General features: G+C 50.0%; 1 long non-coding RNA gene across 3 annotated transcripts in view; it reads left to right on the plus strand.

Annotated features, from left to right (window-relative positions):
- Positions 1–18111, plus strand: part of LOC141133413 (uncharacterized) — a 1430344-nt gene that overhangs the window by 1071501 nt on the left and 340732 nt on the right. The gene's annotated exons all lie outside the window — the stretch shown is intronic.

Consider the following 18111-nt stretch of genomic DNA (forward strand, 5'->3'; position numbering starts at 1 on the left):
GAGAGGTAGGAGGGCATTCTCAGTTCCTTAATACCTTGGAGTGGAGAGTTAGGAGGGCATCCTCAGTTCCTCAATACTTTGGGGTTGAGGGGTAGGACGGCTTCCATAGTGCCGTATTATTTGGGATGGATAGGTAGGAGGACATCCTCAGTTCCTTAATACCTTGGGGTAGAGAGTTAGGAGGGCTTCCTCAGTGCCTCAATACTTTGGGGTAGGAGGGCACCCTCAGTTTCTCAATACTTTGGGGTAGAGGGGTAGGAGGGCATCCTCAGTGCCTTGATACTTTAACATGGAGAGGTAGGAGGGCATTCTCAGTTCCTTAATACCTTGGAGTGGAGAGTTAGGAGGGCATCCTCAGTTCCTCAATACTTTGGGGTAGGAGGGCACCCTCAGTTTCTCAATACTTTGGGGTAGAGGGGTAGGAGGGAATCCTCAGTGCCTTGATACTTTAACGTGGAGAGGTAGGAGGGCATTCTCAGTTCCTTAATACCTTGGAGTGGAGAGTTAGGAGGGCATCCTCAGTTCCTCAATACTTTGGGGTTGAGGGGTAGGACGGCTTCCATAGTGCCATATTATTTGGGGTGGATAGGTAGGAGGACTTCCTCAGTTCCTTAATACCTTGGGGTAGAGAGTTAGGAGGGCTTCCTCAGTGCCTCAATACTTTGGGGTAGGAGGGCACCCTCAGTTTCTCAATACTTTGGGGTAGAGGGGTAGGAGGGCATCCTCAGTGCCTTGATACTTTAACATGGAGAGGTAGGAGGGCATTCTCAGTTCCTTAATACCTTGGAGTGGAGAGTTAGGAGGGCATCCTCAGTTCCTCAATACTTTGGGGTTGAGGGGTAGGACGGCTTCCAAAGTGCCGTATTATTTGGGGTGGATAGGTAGGAGGACATCCTCAGTTCCTTAATACCTTGGAGTGGAGAGTTAGGAGGGCATCCTCAGTTCCTCAATACTTTGGGGTAGGAGGGCACCCTCAGTTTCTCAATACTTTGGGGTAGAGGGGTAGGAGGGCATCCTCAGTGCCTTGATACTTTAACGTGGAGAGGTAGGAGGGCATTCTCAGTTCCTTAATACCTTGGAGTGGAGAGTTAGGAGGACATCCTCAGTTCCTCAATACTTTGGGGTTGAGGGGTAGGACGGCTTCCATAGTGCCGTATTATTTGGGATGGATAGGTAGGAGGACATCCTCAGTTCCTTAATACCTTGGAGTGGAGAGTTAGGAGGGCATCCTCAGTTCCTCAATACTTTGGGGTAGGAGGGCACCCTCAGTTTCTCAATACTTTGGGGTAGAGGGGTAGGAGGGCATCCTCAGTGCCTTGATACTTTAACGTGGAGAGGTAGGAGGGCATTCTCAGTTCCTTAATACCTTGGAGTGGAGAGTTAGGAGGGCATCCTCAGTTCCTCAATACTTTGGGGATGGAGAGCACCCTCAGTTTCTCAATACTTTGGGGTAGAGGGGTAGGAGGGCATCCTCAGTGCCTTGATACTTTAACGTGGAGAGGTAGGAGGGCATTCTCAGTTCCTTAATACCTTGGAGTGGAGAGTTAGGAGGGCATCCTCAGTTCCTCAATACTTTGGGGTTGAGGGGTAGGACGGCTTCCATAGTGCCGTATTATTTGGGATGGATAGGTAGGAGGACATCCTCAGTTCCTTAATACCTTGGGGTAGAGAGTTAGGAGGGCTTCCTCAGTGCCTCAATACTTTGGGGTAGGAGGGAACCCTCAGTTTCTCAATACTTTGGGGTAGAGGGGTAGGAGGGCATCCTCAGTGCCTTGATACTTTAACATGAAGAGGTAGGAGGGCATTCTCAGTTCCTTAATACCTTGGAGTGGAGAGTTAGGAGGGCATCCTCAGTTCCTCAATACTTTGGGGTTGAGGGGTAGGACGGCTTCCATAGTGCCGTATTATTTGGGGTGGATAGGTAGGAGGACATCCTCAGTTCCTTAATACCTTGGGGTAGAGAGTTAGGAGGGCTTCCTCAGTGCCTCAATACTTTGGGGTAGGATGGCACCCTCAGTTTCTCAATACTTTGGGGTAGAGGGGTAGGAGGGCATCCTCAGTGCCTTGATACTTTAACGTGGAGAGGTAGGAGGGCATTCTCAGTTCCTTAATACCTTGGAGTGGAGAGTTAGGAGGGCATCCTCAGATCCTCAATACTTTGGGGTAGGAGGGCACCCTCAGTTTCTCAATACTTTGGGGTAGAGGGGTAGGAGGGCTTCCTCAGTGCCTTGATACTTTAACGTGGAGAGGTAGGAGGGCATTCTCAGTTCCTTAATACCTTGGAGTGGAGAGTTAGGAGGGCATCCTCAGTTCCTCAATACTTTGGGGTAGGAGGGCACCCTCAGTTTCTCAATACTTTGGTGTAGAGGGGTAGGAGGGCATCCTCAGTGCCTTGATACTTTAACGTGGAGAGGTAGGAGGGCATTCTCAGTTCCTTAATACCTTGGAGTGGAGAGTTAGGAGGGCATCCTCAGTTCCTCAATACTTTGGGGTTGAGGGGTAGGACGGCTTCCATAGTGCCGTATTATTTGGGATGGATAGGTAGGAGGACATCCTCAGTTCCTTAATACCTTGGGGTAGAGAGTTAGGAGGGCTTCCTCAGTGCCTCAATACTTTGGGGTAGGAGGGCACCCTCAGTTTCTCAATACTTTGGGGTAGAGGGGTAGGAGGGCATCCTCAGTGCCTTGATACTTTAACATGGAGAGGTAGGAGGGCATTCTCAGTTCCTTAATACCTTGGAGTGGAGAGTTAGGAGGGCATCCTCAGTTCCTCAATACTTTGGGGTAGGAGGGCACCCTCAGTTTCTCAATACTTTGGGGTAGAGGGGTAGGAGGGAATCCTCAGTGCCTTGATACTTTAACGTGGAGAGGTAGGAGGGCATTCTCAGTTCCTTAATACCTTGGAGTGGAGAGTTAGGAGGGCATCCTCAGTTCCTCAATACTTTGGGGTTGAGGGGTAGGACGGCTTCCATAGTGCCATATTATTTGGGGTGGATAGGTAGGAGGACTTCCTCAGTTCCTTAATACCTTGGGGTAGAGAGTTAGGAGGGCTTCCTCAGTGCCTCAATACTTTGGGGTAGGAGGGCACCCTCAGTTTCTCAATACTTTGGGGTAGAGGGGTAGGAGGGCATCCTCAGTGCCTTGATACTTTAACATGGAGAGGTAGGAGGGCATTCTCAGTTCCTTAATACCTTGGAGTGGAGAGTTAGGAGGGCATCCTCAGTTCCTCAATACTTTGGGGTTGAGGGGTAGGACGGCTTCCAAAGTGCCGTATTATTTGGGGTGGATAGGTAGGAGGACATCCTCAGTTCCTTAATACCTTGGAGTGGAGAGTTAGGAGGGCATCCTCAGTTCCTCAATACTTTGGGGTAGGAGGGCACCCTCAGTTTCTCAATACTTTGGGGTAGAGGGGTAGGAGGGCATCCTCAGTGCCTTGATACTTTAACGTGGAGAGGTAGGAGGGCATTCTCAGTTCCTTAATACCTTGGAGTGGAGAGTTAGGAGGACATCCTCAGTTCCTCAATACTTTGGGGTTGAGGGGTAGGACGGCTTCCATAGTGCCGTATTATTTGGGATGGATAGGTAGGAGGACATCCTCAGTTCCTTAATACCTTGGAGTGGAGAGTTAGGAGGGCATCCTCAGTTCCTCAATACTTTGGGGTAGGAGGGCACCCTCAGTTTCTCAATACTTTGGGGTAGAGGGGTAGGAGGGCATCCTCAGTGCCTTGATACTTTAACGTGGAGAGGTAGGAGGGCATTCTCAGTTCCTTAATACCTTGGAGTGGAGAGTTAGGAGGGCATCCTCAGTTCCTCAATACTTTGGGGATGGAGAGCACCCTCAGTTTCTCAATACTTTGGGGTAGAGGGGTAGGAGGGCATCCTCAGTGCCTTGATACTTTAACGTGGAGAGGTAGGAGGGCATTCTCAGTTCCTTAATACCTTGGAGTGGAGAGTTAGGAGGGCATCCTCAGTTCCTCAATACTTTGGGGTTGAGGGGTAGGACGGCTTCCATAGTGCCGTATTATTTGGGATGGATAGGTAGGAGGACATCCTCAGTTCCTTAATACCTTGGGGTAGAGAGTTAGGAGGGCTTCCTCAGTGCCTCAATACTTTGGGGTAGGAGGGAACCCTCAGTTTCTCAATACTTTGGGGTAGAGGGGTAGGAGGGCATCCTCAGTGCCTTGATACTTTAACATGAAGAGGTAGGAGGGCATTCTCAGTTCCTTAATACCTTGGAGTGGAGAGTTAGGAGGGCATCCTCAGTTCCTCAATACTTTGGGGTTGAGGGGTAGGACGGCTTCCATAGTGCCGTATTATTTGGGGTGGATAGGTAGGAGGACATCCTCAGTTCCTTAATACCTTGGGGTAGAGAGTTAGGAGGGCTTCCTCAGTGCCTCAATACTTTGGGGTAGGATGGCACCCTCAGTTTCTCAATACTTTGGGGTAGAGGGGTAGGAGGGCATCCTCAGTGCCTTGATACTTTAACGTGGAGAGGTAGGAGGGCATTCTCAGTTCCTTAATACCTTGGAGTGGAGAGTTAGGAGGGCATCCTCAGATCCTCAATACTTTGGGGTAGGAGGGCACCCTCAGTTTCTCAATACTTTGGGGTAGAGGGGTAGGAGGGCTTCTTTAGTGCCTTGATACTTTAACGTGGAGAGGTAGGAGGGCATTCTCAGTTCCTTAATACCTTGGAGTGGAGAGTTAGGAGGGCATCCTCAGTTCCTCAATACTTTGGGGTTGAGGGGTAGGACGGCTTCCATAGTGCCGTATTATTTGGGGTGGATAGGTAGGAGGACATCCTCAGTTCCTTAATACCTTGGGGTAGAGAGTTAGGAGGGCTTCCTCAGTGCCTCAATACTTTGGGGTAGGAGGGCACCCTCAGTTTCTCAATACTTTGGGGTAGAGGGGTAGGAGGGCATCCTCAGTGCCTTGATACTTTAACATGGAGAGGTAGGAGGGCATTCTCAGTTCCTTAATACCTTGGAGTGGAGAGTTAGGAGGGCATCCTCAGTTCCTCAATACTTTGGGGTAGGAGGGCACCCTCAGTTTCTCAATACTTTGGGGTAGAGGGGTTGGAGGGCATCCTCAGTGCCTTGATACTTTAACGTGGAGAGGTAGGAGGGCATTCTCAGTTCCTTAATACCTTGGAGTGGAGAGTTAGGAGGGCATCCTCAGTTCCTCAATACTTTGGGGTTGAGGGGTAGGACGGCTTCCATAGTGCCGTATTATTTGGGATGGATAGGTAGGAGGACATCCTCAATTCCTTAATACCTTGGGGTAGAGAGTTAGGAGGGCTTCCTCAGTGCCTCAATACTTTGGGGTAGGAGGGAACCCTCAGTTTCTCAATACTTTGGGGTAGAGGGGTAGGAGGGCATCCTCAGTGCCTTGATACTTTAACATGAAGAGGTAGGAGGGCATTCTCAGTTCCTTAATACCTTGGAGTGGAGAGTTAGGAGGGCATCCTCAGTTCCTCAATACTTTGGGGTTGAGGGGTAGGACGGCTTCCATAGTGCCGTATTATTTGGGGTGGATAGGTAGGAGGACATCCTCAGTTCCTTAATACCTTGGGGTAGAGAGTTAGGAGGGCTTCCTCAGTGCCTCAATACTTTGGGGTAGGATGGCACCCTCAGTTTCTCAATACTTTGGGGTAGAGGGGTAGGAGGGCATCCTCAGTGCCTTGATACTTTAACGTGGAGAGGTAGGAGGGCATTCTCAGTTCCTTAATACCTTGGAGTGGAGAGTTAGGAGGGCATCCTCAGTTCCTCAATACTTTGGGGTAGGAGGGCACCCTCAGTTTCTCAATACTTTGGGGTAGAGGGGTAGGAGGGCTTCCTCAGTGCCTTGATACTTTAACGTGGAGAGGTAGGAGGGCATTCTCAGTTCCTTAATACCTTGGAGTGGAGAGTTAGGAGGGCATCCTCAGTTCCTCAATACTTTGGGGTTGAGGGGTAGGACGGCTTCCATAGTGCCGTATTATTTGGGGTGGATAGGTAGGAGGACATCCTCAGTTCCTTAATACCTTGGGGTAGAGAGTTAGGAGGGCTTCCTCAGTGCCTCAATACTTTGGGGTAGGAGGGCACCCTCAGTTTCTCAATACGTTGGGGTAGAGGGGTAGGAGGGCATCCTCAGTGCCTTGATACTTTAACGTGGAGAGGTAGGAGGGCATTCTCAGTTCCTTAATACCTTGGAGTGGAGAGTTAGGAGGGCATCCTCAGTTCCTCAATACTTTGGGGTAGGAGGGCACCCTCAGTTTCTCAATACTTTGGGGTAGAGGGGTAGGAGGGCATCCTCAGTGCCTTGATACTTTAACGTGGAGAGGTAGGAGGGCATTCTCAGTTCCTTAATACCTTGGAGTGGAGAGTTAGGAGGGCATCCTCAGTTCCTCAATACTTTGGGGTTGAGGGGTAGGACGGCTTCCATAGTGCCGTATTATTTGGGATGGATAGGTAGGAGGACATCCTCAGTTCCTTAATACCTTGGGGTAGAGAGTTAGGAGGGCTTCCTCAGTGCCTCAATACTTTGGGGTAGGAGGGCACCCTCAGTTTCTCAATACTTTGGGGTAGAGGGGTAGGAGGGCATCCTCAGTGCCTTGATACTTTAACATGGAGAGGTAGGAGGGCATTCTCAGTTCCTTAATACCTTGGAGTGGAGAGTTAGGAGGGCATCCTCAGTTCCTAAATACTTTGGGGTAGGAGGGCACCCTCAGTTTCTCAATACTTTGGGGTAGAGGGGTAGGAGGGCATCCTCAGTGCCTTGATACTTTAACGTGGAGAGGTAGGAGGGCATTCTCAGTTCCTTAATACCTTGGAGTGGAGAGTTAGGAGGGCATCCTCAGTTCCTCAATACTTTGGGGTTGAGGGGTAGGACGGCTTCCATAGTGCCATATTATTTGGGGTGGATAGGTAGGAGGACTTCCTCAGTTCCTTAATACCTTGGGGTAGAGAGTTAGGAGGGCTTCCTCAGTGCCTCAATACTTTGGGGTAGGAGGGCACCCTCAGTTTCTCAATACTTTGGGGTAGAGGGGTAGGAGGGCATCCTCAGTGCCTTGATACTTTAACATGGAGAGGTAGGAGGGCATTCTCAGTTCCTTAATACCTTGGAGTGGAGAGTTAGGAGGGCATCCTCAGTTCCTCAATACTTTGGGGTAGGAGGGCACCCTCAGTTTCTCAATACTTTGGGGTAGAGGGGTAGGAGGGCATCCTCAGTGCCTTGATACTTTAACGTGGAGAGGTAGGAGGGCATTCTCAGTTCCTTAATACCTTGGAGTGGAGAGTTAGGAGGGCATCCTCAGTTCCTCAATACTTTGGGGTTGAGGGGTAGGACGGCTTCCATAGTGCCGTATTATTTGGGGTGGATAGGTAGGAGGACATCCTCAGTTCCTTAATACCTTGGGGTAGAGAGTTAGGAGGGCTTCCTCAGTGCCTCAATACTTTGGGGTAGGAGGGCACCCTCAGTTTCTCAATACTTTGTGGTAGAGGGGTAGGAGGGCATCCTCAGTGCCTTGATACTTTAACGTGGAGAGGTAGGAGGGCATTCTCAGTTCCTTAATACCTTGGAGTGGAGAGTTAGGAGGGCATCCTCAGTTCCTCAATACTTTGGGGTTGAGGGGTAGGACGGCTTCCATAGTGCCGTATTATTTGGGATGGATAGGTAGGAGGACATCCTCAGTTCCTTAATACCTTGGGGTAGAGAGTTAGGAGGGCTTCCTCAGTGCCTCAATACTTTGGGGTAGGAGGGCACCCTCAGTTTCTCAATACTTTGGGGTAGAGGGGTAGGAGGGCATCCTCAGTGCCTTGATACTTTAACATGGAGAGGTAGGAGGGCATTCTCAGTTCCTTAATACCTTGGAGTGGAGAGTTAGGAGGGCATCCTCAGTTCCTCAATACTTTGGGGTAGGAGGGCACCCTCAGTTTCTCAATACTTTGGGGTAGAGGGGTAGGAGGGCATCCTCAGTGCCTTGATACTTTAACGTGGAGAGGTAGGAGGGCATTCTCAGTTCCTTAATACCTTGGAGTGGAGAGTTAGGAGGACATCCTCAGTTCCTCAATACTTTGGGGTTGAGGGGTAGGACGGCTTCCATAGTGCCGTATTATTTGGGATGGATAGGTAGGAGGACATCCTCAGTTCCTCAATACTTTGGGGTAGGAGGGCACCCTCAGTTTCTCAATACTTTGGGGTAGAGGGGTAGGAGGGCATCCTCAGTGCCTTGATACTTTAACGTGGAGAGGTAGGAGGGCATTCTCAGTTCCTTAATACCTTGGAGTGGAGAGTTAGGAGGGCATCCTCAGTTCCTCAATACTTTGGGGTAGGAGGGCACCCTCAGTTTCTCAATACTTTGGGGTAGAGGGGTAGGAGGGCATCCTCAGTGCCTTGATACTTTAACGTGGAGAGGTAGGAGGGCATTCTCAGTTCCTTAATACCTTGGAGTGGAGAGTTAGGAGGGCATCCTCAGTTCCTCAATACTTTGGGGTTGAGGGGTAGGACGGCTTCCATAGTGCCGTATTATTTGGGGTGGATAGGTAGGAGGACATCCTCAGTTCCTTAATACCTTGGGGTAGAGAGTTAGGAGGGCTTCCTCAGTGCCTCAATACTTTGGGGTAGGAGGGCACCCTCAGTTTCTCAATACTTTGTGGTAGAGGGGTAGGAGGGCATCCTCAGTGCCTTGATACTTTAACGTGGAGAGGTAGGAGGGCATTCTCAGTTCCTTAATACCTTGGAGTGGAGAGTTAGGAGGGCATCCTCAGTTCCTCAATACTTTGGGGTTGAGGGGTAGGACGGCTTCCATAGTGCCGTATTATTTGGGATGGATAGGTAGGAGGACATCCTCAGTTCCTTAATACCTTGGGGTAGAGAGTTAGGAGGGCTTCCTCAGTGCCTCAATACTTTGGGGTAGGAGGGCACCCTCAGTTTCTCAATACTTTGGGGTAGAGGGGTAGGAGGGCATCCTCAGTGCCTTGATACTTTAACATGGAGAGGTAGGAGGGCATTCTCAGTTCCTTAATACCTTGGAGTGGAGAGTTAGGAGGGCATCCTCAGTTCCTCAATACTTTGGGGTTGAGGGGTAGGACGGCTTCCAAAGTGCCGTATTATTTGGGGTGGATAGGTAGGAGGACATCCTCAGTTCCTTAATACCTTGGAGTGGAGAGTTAGGAGGGCATCCTCAGTTCCTCAATACTTTGGGGTAGGAGGGCACCCTCAGTTTCTCAATACTTTGGGGTAGAGGGGTAGGAGGGCATCCTCAGTGCCTTGATACTTTAACGTGGAGAGGTAGGAGGGCATTCTCAGTTCCTTAATACCTTGGAGTGGAGAGTTAGGAGGACATCCTCAGTTCCTCAATACTTTGGGGTTGAGGGGTAGGACGGCTTCCATAGTGCCGTATTATTTGGGATGGATAGGTAGGAGGACATCCTCAGTTCCTCAATACTTTGGGGTAGGAGGGCACCCTCAGTTTCTCAATACTTTGGGGTAGAGGGGTAGGAGGGCATCCTCAGTGCCTTGATACTTTAACGTGGAGAGGTAGGAGGGCATTCTCAGTTCCTTAATACCTTGGAGTGGAGAGTTAGGAGGGCATCCTCAGTTCCTCAATACTTTGGGGTAGGAGGGCACCCTCAGTTTCTCAATACTTTGGGGTAGAGGGGTAGGAGGGCATCCTCAGTGCCTTGATACTTTAACGTGGAGAGGTAGGAGGGCATTCTCAGTTCCTTAATACCTTGGAGTGGAGAGTTAGGAGGGCATCCTCAGTTCCTCAATACTTTGGGGTTGAGGGGTAGGACGGCTTCCATAGTGCCGTATTATTTGGGGTGGATAGGTAGGAGGACATCCTCAGTTCCTTAATACCTTGGGGTAGAGAGTTAGGAGGGCTTCCTCAGTGCCTCAATACTTTGGGGTAGGAGGGCACCCTCAGTTTCTCAATACTTTGTGGTAGAGGGGTAGGAGGGCATCCTCAGTGCCTTGATACTTTAACGTGGAGAGGTAGGAGGGCATTCTCAGTTCCTTAATACCTTGGAGTGGAGAGTTAGGAGGGCATCCTCAGTTCCTCAATACTTTGGGGTTGAGGGGTAGGACGGCTTCCATAGTGCCGTATTATTTGGGATGGATAGGTAGGAGGACATCCTCAGTTCTTTAATACCTTGGGGTAGAGAGTTAGGAGGGCTTCCTCAGTGCCTCAATACTTTGGGGTAGGAGGGCACCCTCAGTTTCTCAATACTTTGGGGTAGAGGGGTAGGAGGGCATCCTCAGTGCCTTGATACTTTAACATGGAGAGGTAGGAGGGCATTCTCAGTTCCTTAATACCTTGGAGTGGAGAGTTAGGAGGGCATCCTCAGTTCCTCAATACTTTGGGGTTGAGGGGTAGGACGGCTTCCAAAGTGCCGTATTATTTGGGGTGGATAGGTAGGAGGACATCCTCAGTTCCTTAATACCTTGGAGTGGAGAGTTAGGAGGGCATCCTCAGTTCCTCAATACTTTGGGGTAGGAGGGCACCCTCAGTTTCTCAATACTTTGGGGTAGAGGGGTAGGAGGGCATCCTCAGTGCCTTGATACTTTAACGTGGAGAGGTAGGAGGGCATTCTCAGTTCCTTAATACCTTGGAGTGGAGAGTTAGGAGGACATCCTCAGTTCCTCAATACTTTGGGGTTGAGGGGTAGGACGGCTTCCATAGTGCCGTATTATTTGGGATGGATAGGTAGGAGGACATCCTCAGTTCCTTAATACCTTGGAGTGGAGAGTTAGGAGGGCATCCTCAGTTCCTCAATACTTTGGGGTAGGAGGGCACCCTCAGTTTCTCAATACTTTGGTGTAGAGGGGTAGGAGGGCATCCTCAGTGCCTTGATACTTTAACGTGGAGAGGTAGGAGGGCATTCTCAGTTCCTTAATACCTTGGAGTGGAGAGTTAGGAGGGCATCCTCAGTTCCTCAATACTTTGGGGATGGAGAGCACCCTCAGTTTCTCAATACTTTGGGGTAGAGGGGTAGGAGGGCATCCTCAGTGCCTTGATACTTTAACGTGGAGAGGTAGGAGGGCATTCTCAGTTCCTTAATACCTTGGAGTGGAGAGTTAGGAGGGCATCCTCAGTTCCTCAATACTTTGGGGTTGAGGGGTAGGACGGCTTCCATAGTGCCGTATTATTTGGGATGGATAGGTAGGAGGACATCCTCAGTTCCTTAATACCTTGGGGTAGAGAGTTAGGAGGGCTTCCTCAGTGCCTCAATACTTTGGGGTAGGAGGGCACCCTCAGTTTCTCAATACTTTGGGGTAGAGGGGTAGGAGGGCATCCTCAGTGCCTTGATACTTTAACATGGAGAGGTAGGAGGGCATTCTCAGTTCCTTAATACCTTGGAGTGGAGAGTTAGGAGGGCATCCTCAGTTCCTCAATACTTTGGGGTTGAGGGGTAGGACGGCTTCCATAGTGCCGTATTATTTGGGGTGGATAGGTAGGAGGACATCCTCAGTTCCTTAATACCTTGGGGTAGAGAGTTAGGAGGGCTTCCTTAGTGCCTCAATACTTTGGGGTAGGAGGGCACCCTAAGTTTCCCAATACTTTGGGGTAGAGGGGTAGGAGGGCATCCTCAGTGCCTTGATACTTTAACGTGGAGAGGTAGGAGGGCATTCTCAGTTCCTTAATACCTTGGAGTGGAGAGTTAGGAGGGCATCCTCAGTTCCTCAATACTTTGGGGTAGGAGGGCACCCTCAGTTTCTCAATACTTTGGGGTTGAGGGGTAGGACGGCTTCCATAGTGCCGTTTTATTTGGGATGGATAGGTAGGAGGACATCCTCAGTTCCTTAATACATTGGGGTAGAGAGTTAGGAGGGCTTCCTCAGTGCCTCAATACTTTGGGGTAGGAGGGAACCCTCAGTTTCTCAATACTTTGGGGTAGAGGGGTAGGAGGGCATCCTCAGTGCCTTGATACTTTAACGTGGAGAGGTAGGAGGGCATTCTCAGTTTCTTAATACCTTGGAGTGGAGAGTTAGGAGGGCCTCCTCAGTTCCTCAATACTTTGGGGTTGAGGGGTAGGACGGCTTCCATAGTGCCGTATTATTTGGGGTGGATAGGTAGGAGGACATCCTCAGTTCCTTAATACCTTGGAGTTTAGAGTTAGGAGGGCATCCTCAGTTCCTCAATACTTTGGGGTAGGAGGGCACCCTCAGTTTCTCAATACTTTGGGGTAGAGGGGTAGGAGGGCATCCTCAGTGCCTTGATACTTTAACGAGGAGAGGTAGGAGGGCATTCTCAGTTCCTTAATACCTTGGAGTGGAGAGTTAGGAGGGCATCCTCAGTTCCTCAATACTTTGGGGTAGGAGGGCACCCTCAGTTTCTCAATACTTTGGGGTAGAGGGGTAGGAGGGCATCCTCAGTGCCTTGTTACTTTAACGTGGAGAGGTAGGAGGGCATTCTCAGTTCCTTAATACCTTGGAGTGGAGAGTTAGGAGGGCATCCTCAGTTCCTCAATACTTTGGGGTTGAGGGGTAGGACGGCTTCCATAGTGCCGTATTATTTGGGATGGATAGGTAGGAGGACATCCTCAGTTCCTTAATACCTTGGGGTAGAGAGTTAGGAGGGCTTCCTCAGTGCCTCAATACTTTGGGGTAGGAGGGCACCCTCAGTTTCTCAATACTTTGTGGTAGAGGGGTAGGAGGGCATCCTCAGTGCCTTGATACTTTAACGTGGAGAGGTAGGAGGGCATTCTCAGTTCCTTAATACCTTGGAGTGGAGAGTTAGGAGGGCATCCTCAGTTCCTCAATACTTTGGGGTTGAGGGGTAGGACGGCTTCCATAGTGCCGTATTATTTGGGATGGATAGGTAGGAGGACATCCTCAGTTCCTTAATACCTTGGGGTAGAGAGTTAGGAGGGCTTCCTCAGTGCCTCAATACTTTGGGGTAGGAGGGCACCCTCAGTTTCTCAATACTTTGGGGTAGAGGGGTAGGAGGGCATCCTCAGTGCCTTGATATTTAATGTGGAGAGGTAGGAGGGCATTCTCAGTTCCTTAATACCTTGGAGTGGAGAGTTAGGAGGGCATCCTCAGTTCCTCAATACTTTGGGGTTGAGGGGTAGGACGGCTTCCATAGTGCCGTATTATTTGGGATGGATAGGTAGGAGGACATCCTCAGTTCCTTAACACCTTGGAGTGGAGAGTTAGGAGGGCATCCTCAGTTCCTCAATACTTTGGGGTAGGAGGACACCCTCAGTTTCTCAATACTTTGGGGTAGAGGGGTAGGAGGGCATCCTCAGTGCCTTGATACTTTAACGTGGAGAGGTAGGAGGGCATTCTCAGTTCCTTAATACCTTGGAGTGGAGAGTTAGGAGGGCATCCTCAGTTCCTCAATACTTTGGGGTAGGAGGGCACCCTCAGTTTCTCAATACTTTGGGGTAGAGGGGTAGGAGGGCATCCTCAGTGCCTTGATACTTTAACGTGGAGAGGTAGGAGGGCATTCTCAGTTCCTTAATACCTTGGAGTGGAGAGTTAGGAGGGCATCCTCAGTTCCTCAATACTTTGGGGTTGAGGGGTAGGACGGCTTCCATAGTGCCGTATTATTTGGGATGGATAGGTAGGAGGACATCCTCAGTTCCTTAATACCTTGGGGTAGAGAGTTAGGAGGGCTTCCTCAGTGCCTCAATACTTTGGGGTAGGAGGGCACCCTCAGTTTCTCAATACTTTGGGGTAGAGGGGTAGGAGGGCATCCTCAGTGCCTTGATACTTTAACATGGAGAGGTAGGAGGGCATTCTCAGTTCCTTAATACCTTGGAGTGGAGAGTTAGGAGGGCATCCTCAGTTCCTCAATACTTTGGGGTTGAGGGGTAGGACGGCTTCCTTAGTGCCGTATTATTTGGGATGGATAGGTAGGAGGACATCCTCAATTCCTTAATACCTTGGGGTAGAGAGTTAGGAGGGCTTCCTCAGTGCCTCAATACTTTGGGGTAGGAGGGCACCCTCAGTTTCTCAATACGTTGGGGTAGAGGGGTAGGAGGGCATCCTCAGTGCCTTGATACTTTAACGTGGAGAGGTAGGAGGGCATTCTCAGTTCCTTAATACCTTGGAGTGGAGAGTTAGGAGGGCATCCTCAGTTCCTCAATACTTTGGGGTAGGAGGGCACCCTCAGTTTCTCAATACTTTGGGGTAGAGGGGTAGGAGGGCATCCTCAGTGCCTTGATACTTTAACGTGGAGAGGTAGGAGGACATTCTCAGTTCCTTAATACCTTGGAGTGGAGAGTTAGGAGGGCATCCTCAGTTCCTCAATACTTTGGGGTTGAGGGGTAGGACGGCTTCCATAGTGCCGTATTATTTGGGGTGGATAGGTAGGAGGACATCCTCAGTTCCTTAATACCTTGGGGGTAGAGAGTTAGGAGGGCTTCCTCAGTGCCTCAATACTTTGGGGTAGGAGGGCACCCTCAGTTTCTCAATACTTTGGGGTAGAGGGGTAGGAGGGCATCCTCAGTGCCTTTATACTTTAACGTGGAGAGGTAGGAGGGCATTCTCAGTTCCTTAATACCTTGGAGTGGAGAGTTAGGAGGGCATCCTCAGTTCCTCAATACTTTGGGGTAGGAGGGCACCCTCAGTTTCTCAATACTTTGGGGTAGAGGGGTAGGAGGGCATCCTCAGTGCCTTGATACTTTAACGTGGAGAGGTAGGAGGGCATTCTCAGTTCCTTAATACCTTGGAGTGGAGAGTTAGGAGGGCATCCTCAGTTCCTCAATACTTTGGGGTTGAGGGGTAGGACGGCTTCCATAGTGCCGTATTATTTGGGGTGGATAGGTAGGAGGACATCCTCAGTTCCTTAATACCTTGGAGTTTAGAGTTAGGAGGGCATCCTCAGTTCCTCAATACTTTGGGGTAGGAGGGCACCCTCAGTTTCTCAATACTTTGTGGTAGAGGGGTAGGAGGGCATTCTCAGTGCCTTGATACTTTAACGTGGAGAGGTAGGAGGGCATTCTCAGTTCCTTAATACCTTGGAGTTTAGAGTTAGGAGGGCATCCTCAGTTCCTCAATACTTTGGGGTAGGAGGGCACCCTCAGTTTCTCAATACTTTGTGGTAGAGGGGTAGGAGGGCATTCTCAGTGCCTTGATACTTTAACGTGGATAGGTAGGAGGACATCCTCAGTTCCTTAATACCTTGGAGTTTAGAGTTAGGAGGGCATCCTCAGTTCCTCAATACTTTGGGGTAGGAGGGCACCCTCAGTTTCTCAATACTTTGGGGTAGAGGGGTAGGAGGGCATCCTCAGTGCCTTGATACTTTAACGTGGAGAGGTAGGAGGGCATTCTCAGTTCCTTAATACCTTGGAGTGGAGAGGTAGGAGGACATCCTCAGTTCCTCAATACTTTGGGGTTGAGGGGTAGGACGGCTTCCATAGTGCCGTATTATTTGGGGTGGATAGGTAGGAGGACATCCTCAGTTCCTTAATACCTTGGGGTAGAGAGTTAGGAGGGCTTCCTCAGTGCCTCAATTCTTTGGGGTAGGAGGGCACCCTCAGTTTCTCAATACTTTGGGGTAGAGGGGTAGGAGGGCATCCTCAGTGCCTTGATACTTTAACGTGGAGAGGTAGGAGGGCATTCTCAGTTCCTTAATACCTTGGAGTGGAGAGTTAGGAGGGCATCCTCAGTTCCTCAATACTTTGGGGTAGGAGGGCACCCTCAGTTTCTCAATACTTTGGGGTAGAGGGGTAGGAGGGCTTCCTCAGTGCCTTGATACTTTAACGTGGAGAGGTAGGAGGGCATTCTCAGTTCCTTAATACCTTGGAGTGGAGAGTTAGGAGGGCATCCTCAGTTCCTCAATACTTTGGGGTTGAGGGGTAGGACGGCTTCCATAGTGCCGTATTATTTGGGGTGGATAGGTAGGAGGACATCCTCAGTTCCTTAATACCTTGGAGTTTAGAGTTAGGAGGGCATCCTCAGTTCCTCAATACTTTGGGGTAGGAGGGCACCCTCAGTTTCTCAATACTTTGGGGTAGAGGGGTAGGAGGGCATCCTCAGTGCCTTGATACTTTAACGTGGAGAGGTAGGAGGGCATTCTCAATTCCTTCATACCTTGGAGTGGAGAGTTAGGAGGGCATCCTCAGTTCCTCAATACTTTGGGGTAGGAGGGCACCCTCAGTTTCTCAATAGTTTGGGGTAGAGGGGTAGGAGGGCATCCTCAGTGCCTTGTTACTTTAACGTGGAGAGGTAGGAGGGCATTCTCAGTTCCTTAATACCTTGGAGTGGAGAGTTAGGAGGGCATCCTCAGTTCCTCAATACTTTGGGGTTGAGGGGTAGGACGGCTTCCATAGTGCCGTATTATTTGGGATGGATAGGTAGGAGGACATCCTCAGTTCCTTAATACCTTGGGGTAGAGAGTTAGGAGGGCTTCCTCAGTGCCTCAATATTTTGGGGTAGGAGGGCACCCTCAGTTTCTCAATACTTTGGGGTAGATGGGTAGGAGGGCATCCTCAGTGCCTTGATACTTTAACGTGGAGAGGTAGGAGGGCATTCACAGTTCCTTAATACCTTGGAGTGGAGAGTTAGGAGGGCATCCTCAGTTCCCCAATACTTTGGGGTTAAGGGGTAGGACGGCTTCCATAGTGCCGTATTATTTGGGGTGGATAGGTAGGAGGACATCCTCAGTTCCTTAATACCTTGGAGTGGAGAGTTAGGAGGGCATCCTCAGTTCCTCAATACATGGGGTAGGAGGGCACCCTCAGTTTCTCAATACTTTGGGGTAGAGGGGTAGGAGGACATCCTCAGTGCCTTGATACTTTAACGTGGAGAGGTAGGAGGGCATTCTCAGTTCCTTAATACCTTGGAGTGGAGAGTTAGGAGGACATCCTCAGTTCCTCAATACTTTGGAGTTGAGGGGTAGGACGGCTTCCATAGTGCCGTATTATTTGGGGTAGATAGGTAGGAGGACATCCTCAGTTCCTTAATACCTTGGAGTGGAGAGTTAGGAGGGCATCCTCAGTTCCTCAATACTTTGGGGTAGGAGGGCACCCTCAGTTTCTCAATACTTTGGGGTAGAGGGGTAGGAGGGCATCCTCAGTGCCTTGATACTTTAACGTGGAGAGGTAGGAGGGCATTCTCAGTTCCTTAATACCTTGGGGTAGAGAGTTAGGAGGGCTTCCTCAGTGCCTCAATACTTTGGGGTAGGAGGGCACCCTCAGTTTCTCAATACTTTGGGGTAGAGGGGTAGGAGGACATCCTCAGTGCCTTGATACTTTAACGTGGAGAGGTAGGAGGGCATTCTCAGTTCCTTAATACCTTGGAGTGGAGAGTTAGGAGGGCATCCTCAGTTCCTCAATACTTTGGGGTTGAGGGGTAGGACGGCTTCCATAGTGCCTTATTATTTGGGGTGGATAGGTAGGAGGACATCCTCAGTTTCTTAATACCTTGGAGTGGAGAGTTAGGAGGGCATCCTCAGTTCCTCAATACTTTGGGGTAGGAGGGCACCCTCAGTTTCTCAATACTTTGGGGTAGAGGGGTAGGAGGGCATCCTCAGTGCCTTGATACTTTAACGTGGAGAGGTAGGAGGGCATTCTCAGTTCCTTAATACCTTGGAGTGGAGAGTTAGGAGGGCATCCTCAGTTCCTCAATACTTTGGGGTAGGAGGGCACCCTCAGTTTCTCAATACTTTGGGGTAGAGGGGTAGGAGGGCATCCTCAGTGCCTTGATACTTTAACGTGGAGAGGTAGGAGGGCATTCTCAGTTCCTTAATACCTTGGAGTGGAGAGTTAGGAGGGCATCCTCAGTTCCTAAATACTTTGGGGTTGAGGGGTAGGACGGCTTCCATAGTGCCGTATTATTTGGGATGGATAGGTAGGAGGACATCCTCAGTTCCTTAATACCTTGGGGTAGAGAGTTAGGAGGGCTTCCTCAGTGCCTCAATACTTTGGGGTAGGATGGCACCCTCAGTTTCTCAATACTTTGGGGTAGAGGGGTAGGAGGGCATCCTCAGTGCCTTGATACTTTAACATGGAGAGGTAGGAGGGCATTCTCAGTTCCTTAATACCTTGGAGTGGAGAGTTAGGAGGGCATCCTCAGTTCCTAAATACTTTGGGGTTGAGGGGTAGGACGGCTTCCATAGTGCCGTATTATTTGGGAAGGATAGGTAGGAGGACATCCTCAGTTCCTTAATACCTTGGGGTAGAGA

The sequence above is a fragment of the Aquarana catesbeiana genome, linkage group LG03 (genome assembly GCF_042186555.1).
Source record: "Aquarana catesbeiana isolate 2022-GZ linkage group LG03, ASM4218655v1, whole genome shotgun sequence".
Taxonomy (NCBI): Eukaryota; Metazoa; Chordata; class Amphibia; order Anura; family Ranidae; genus Aquarana; species Aquarana catesbeiana.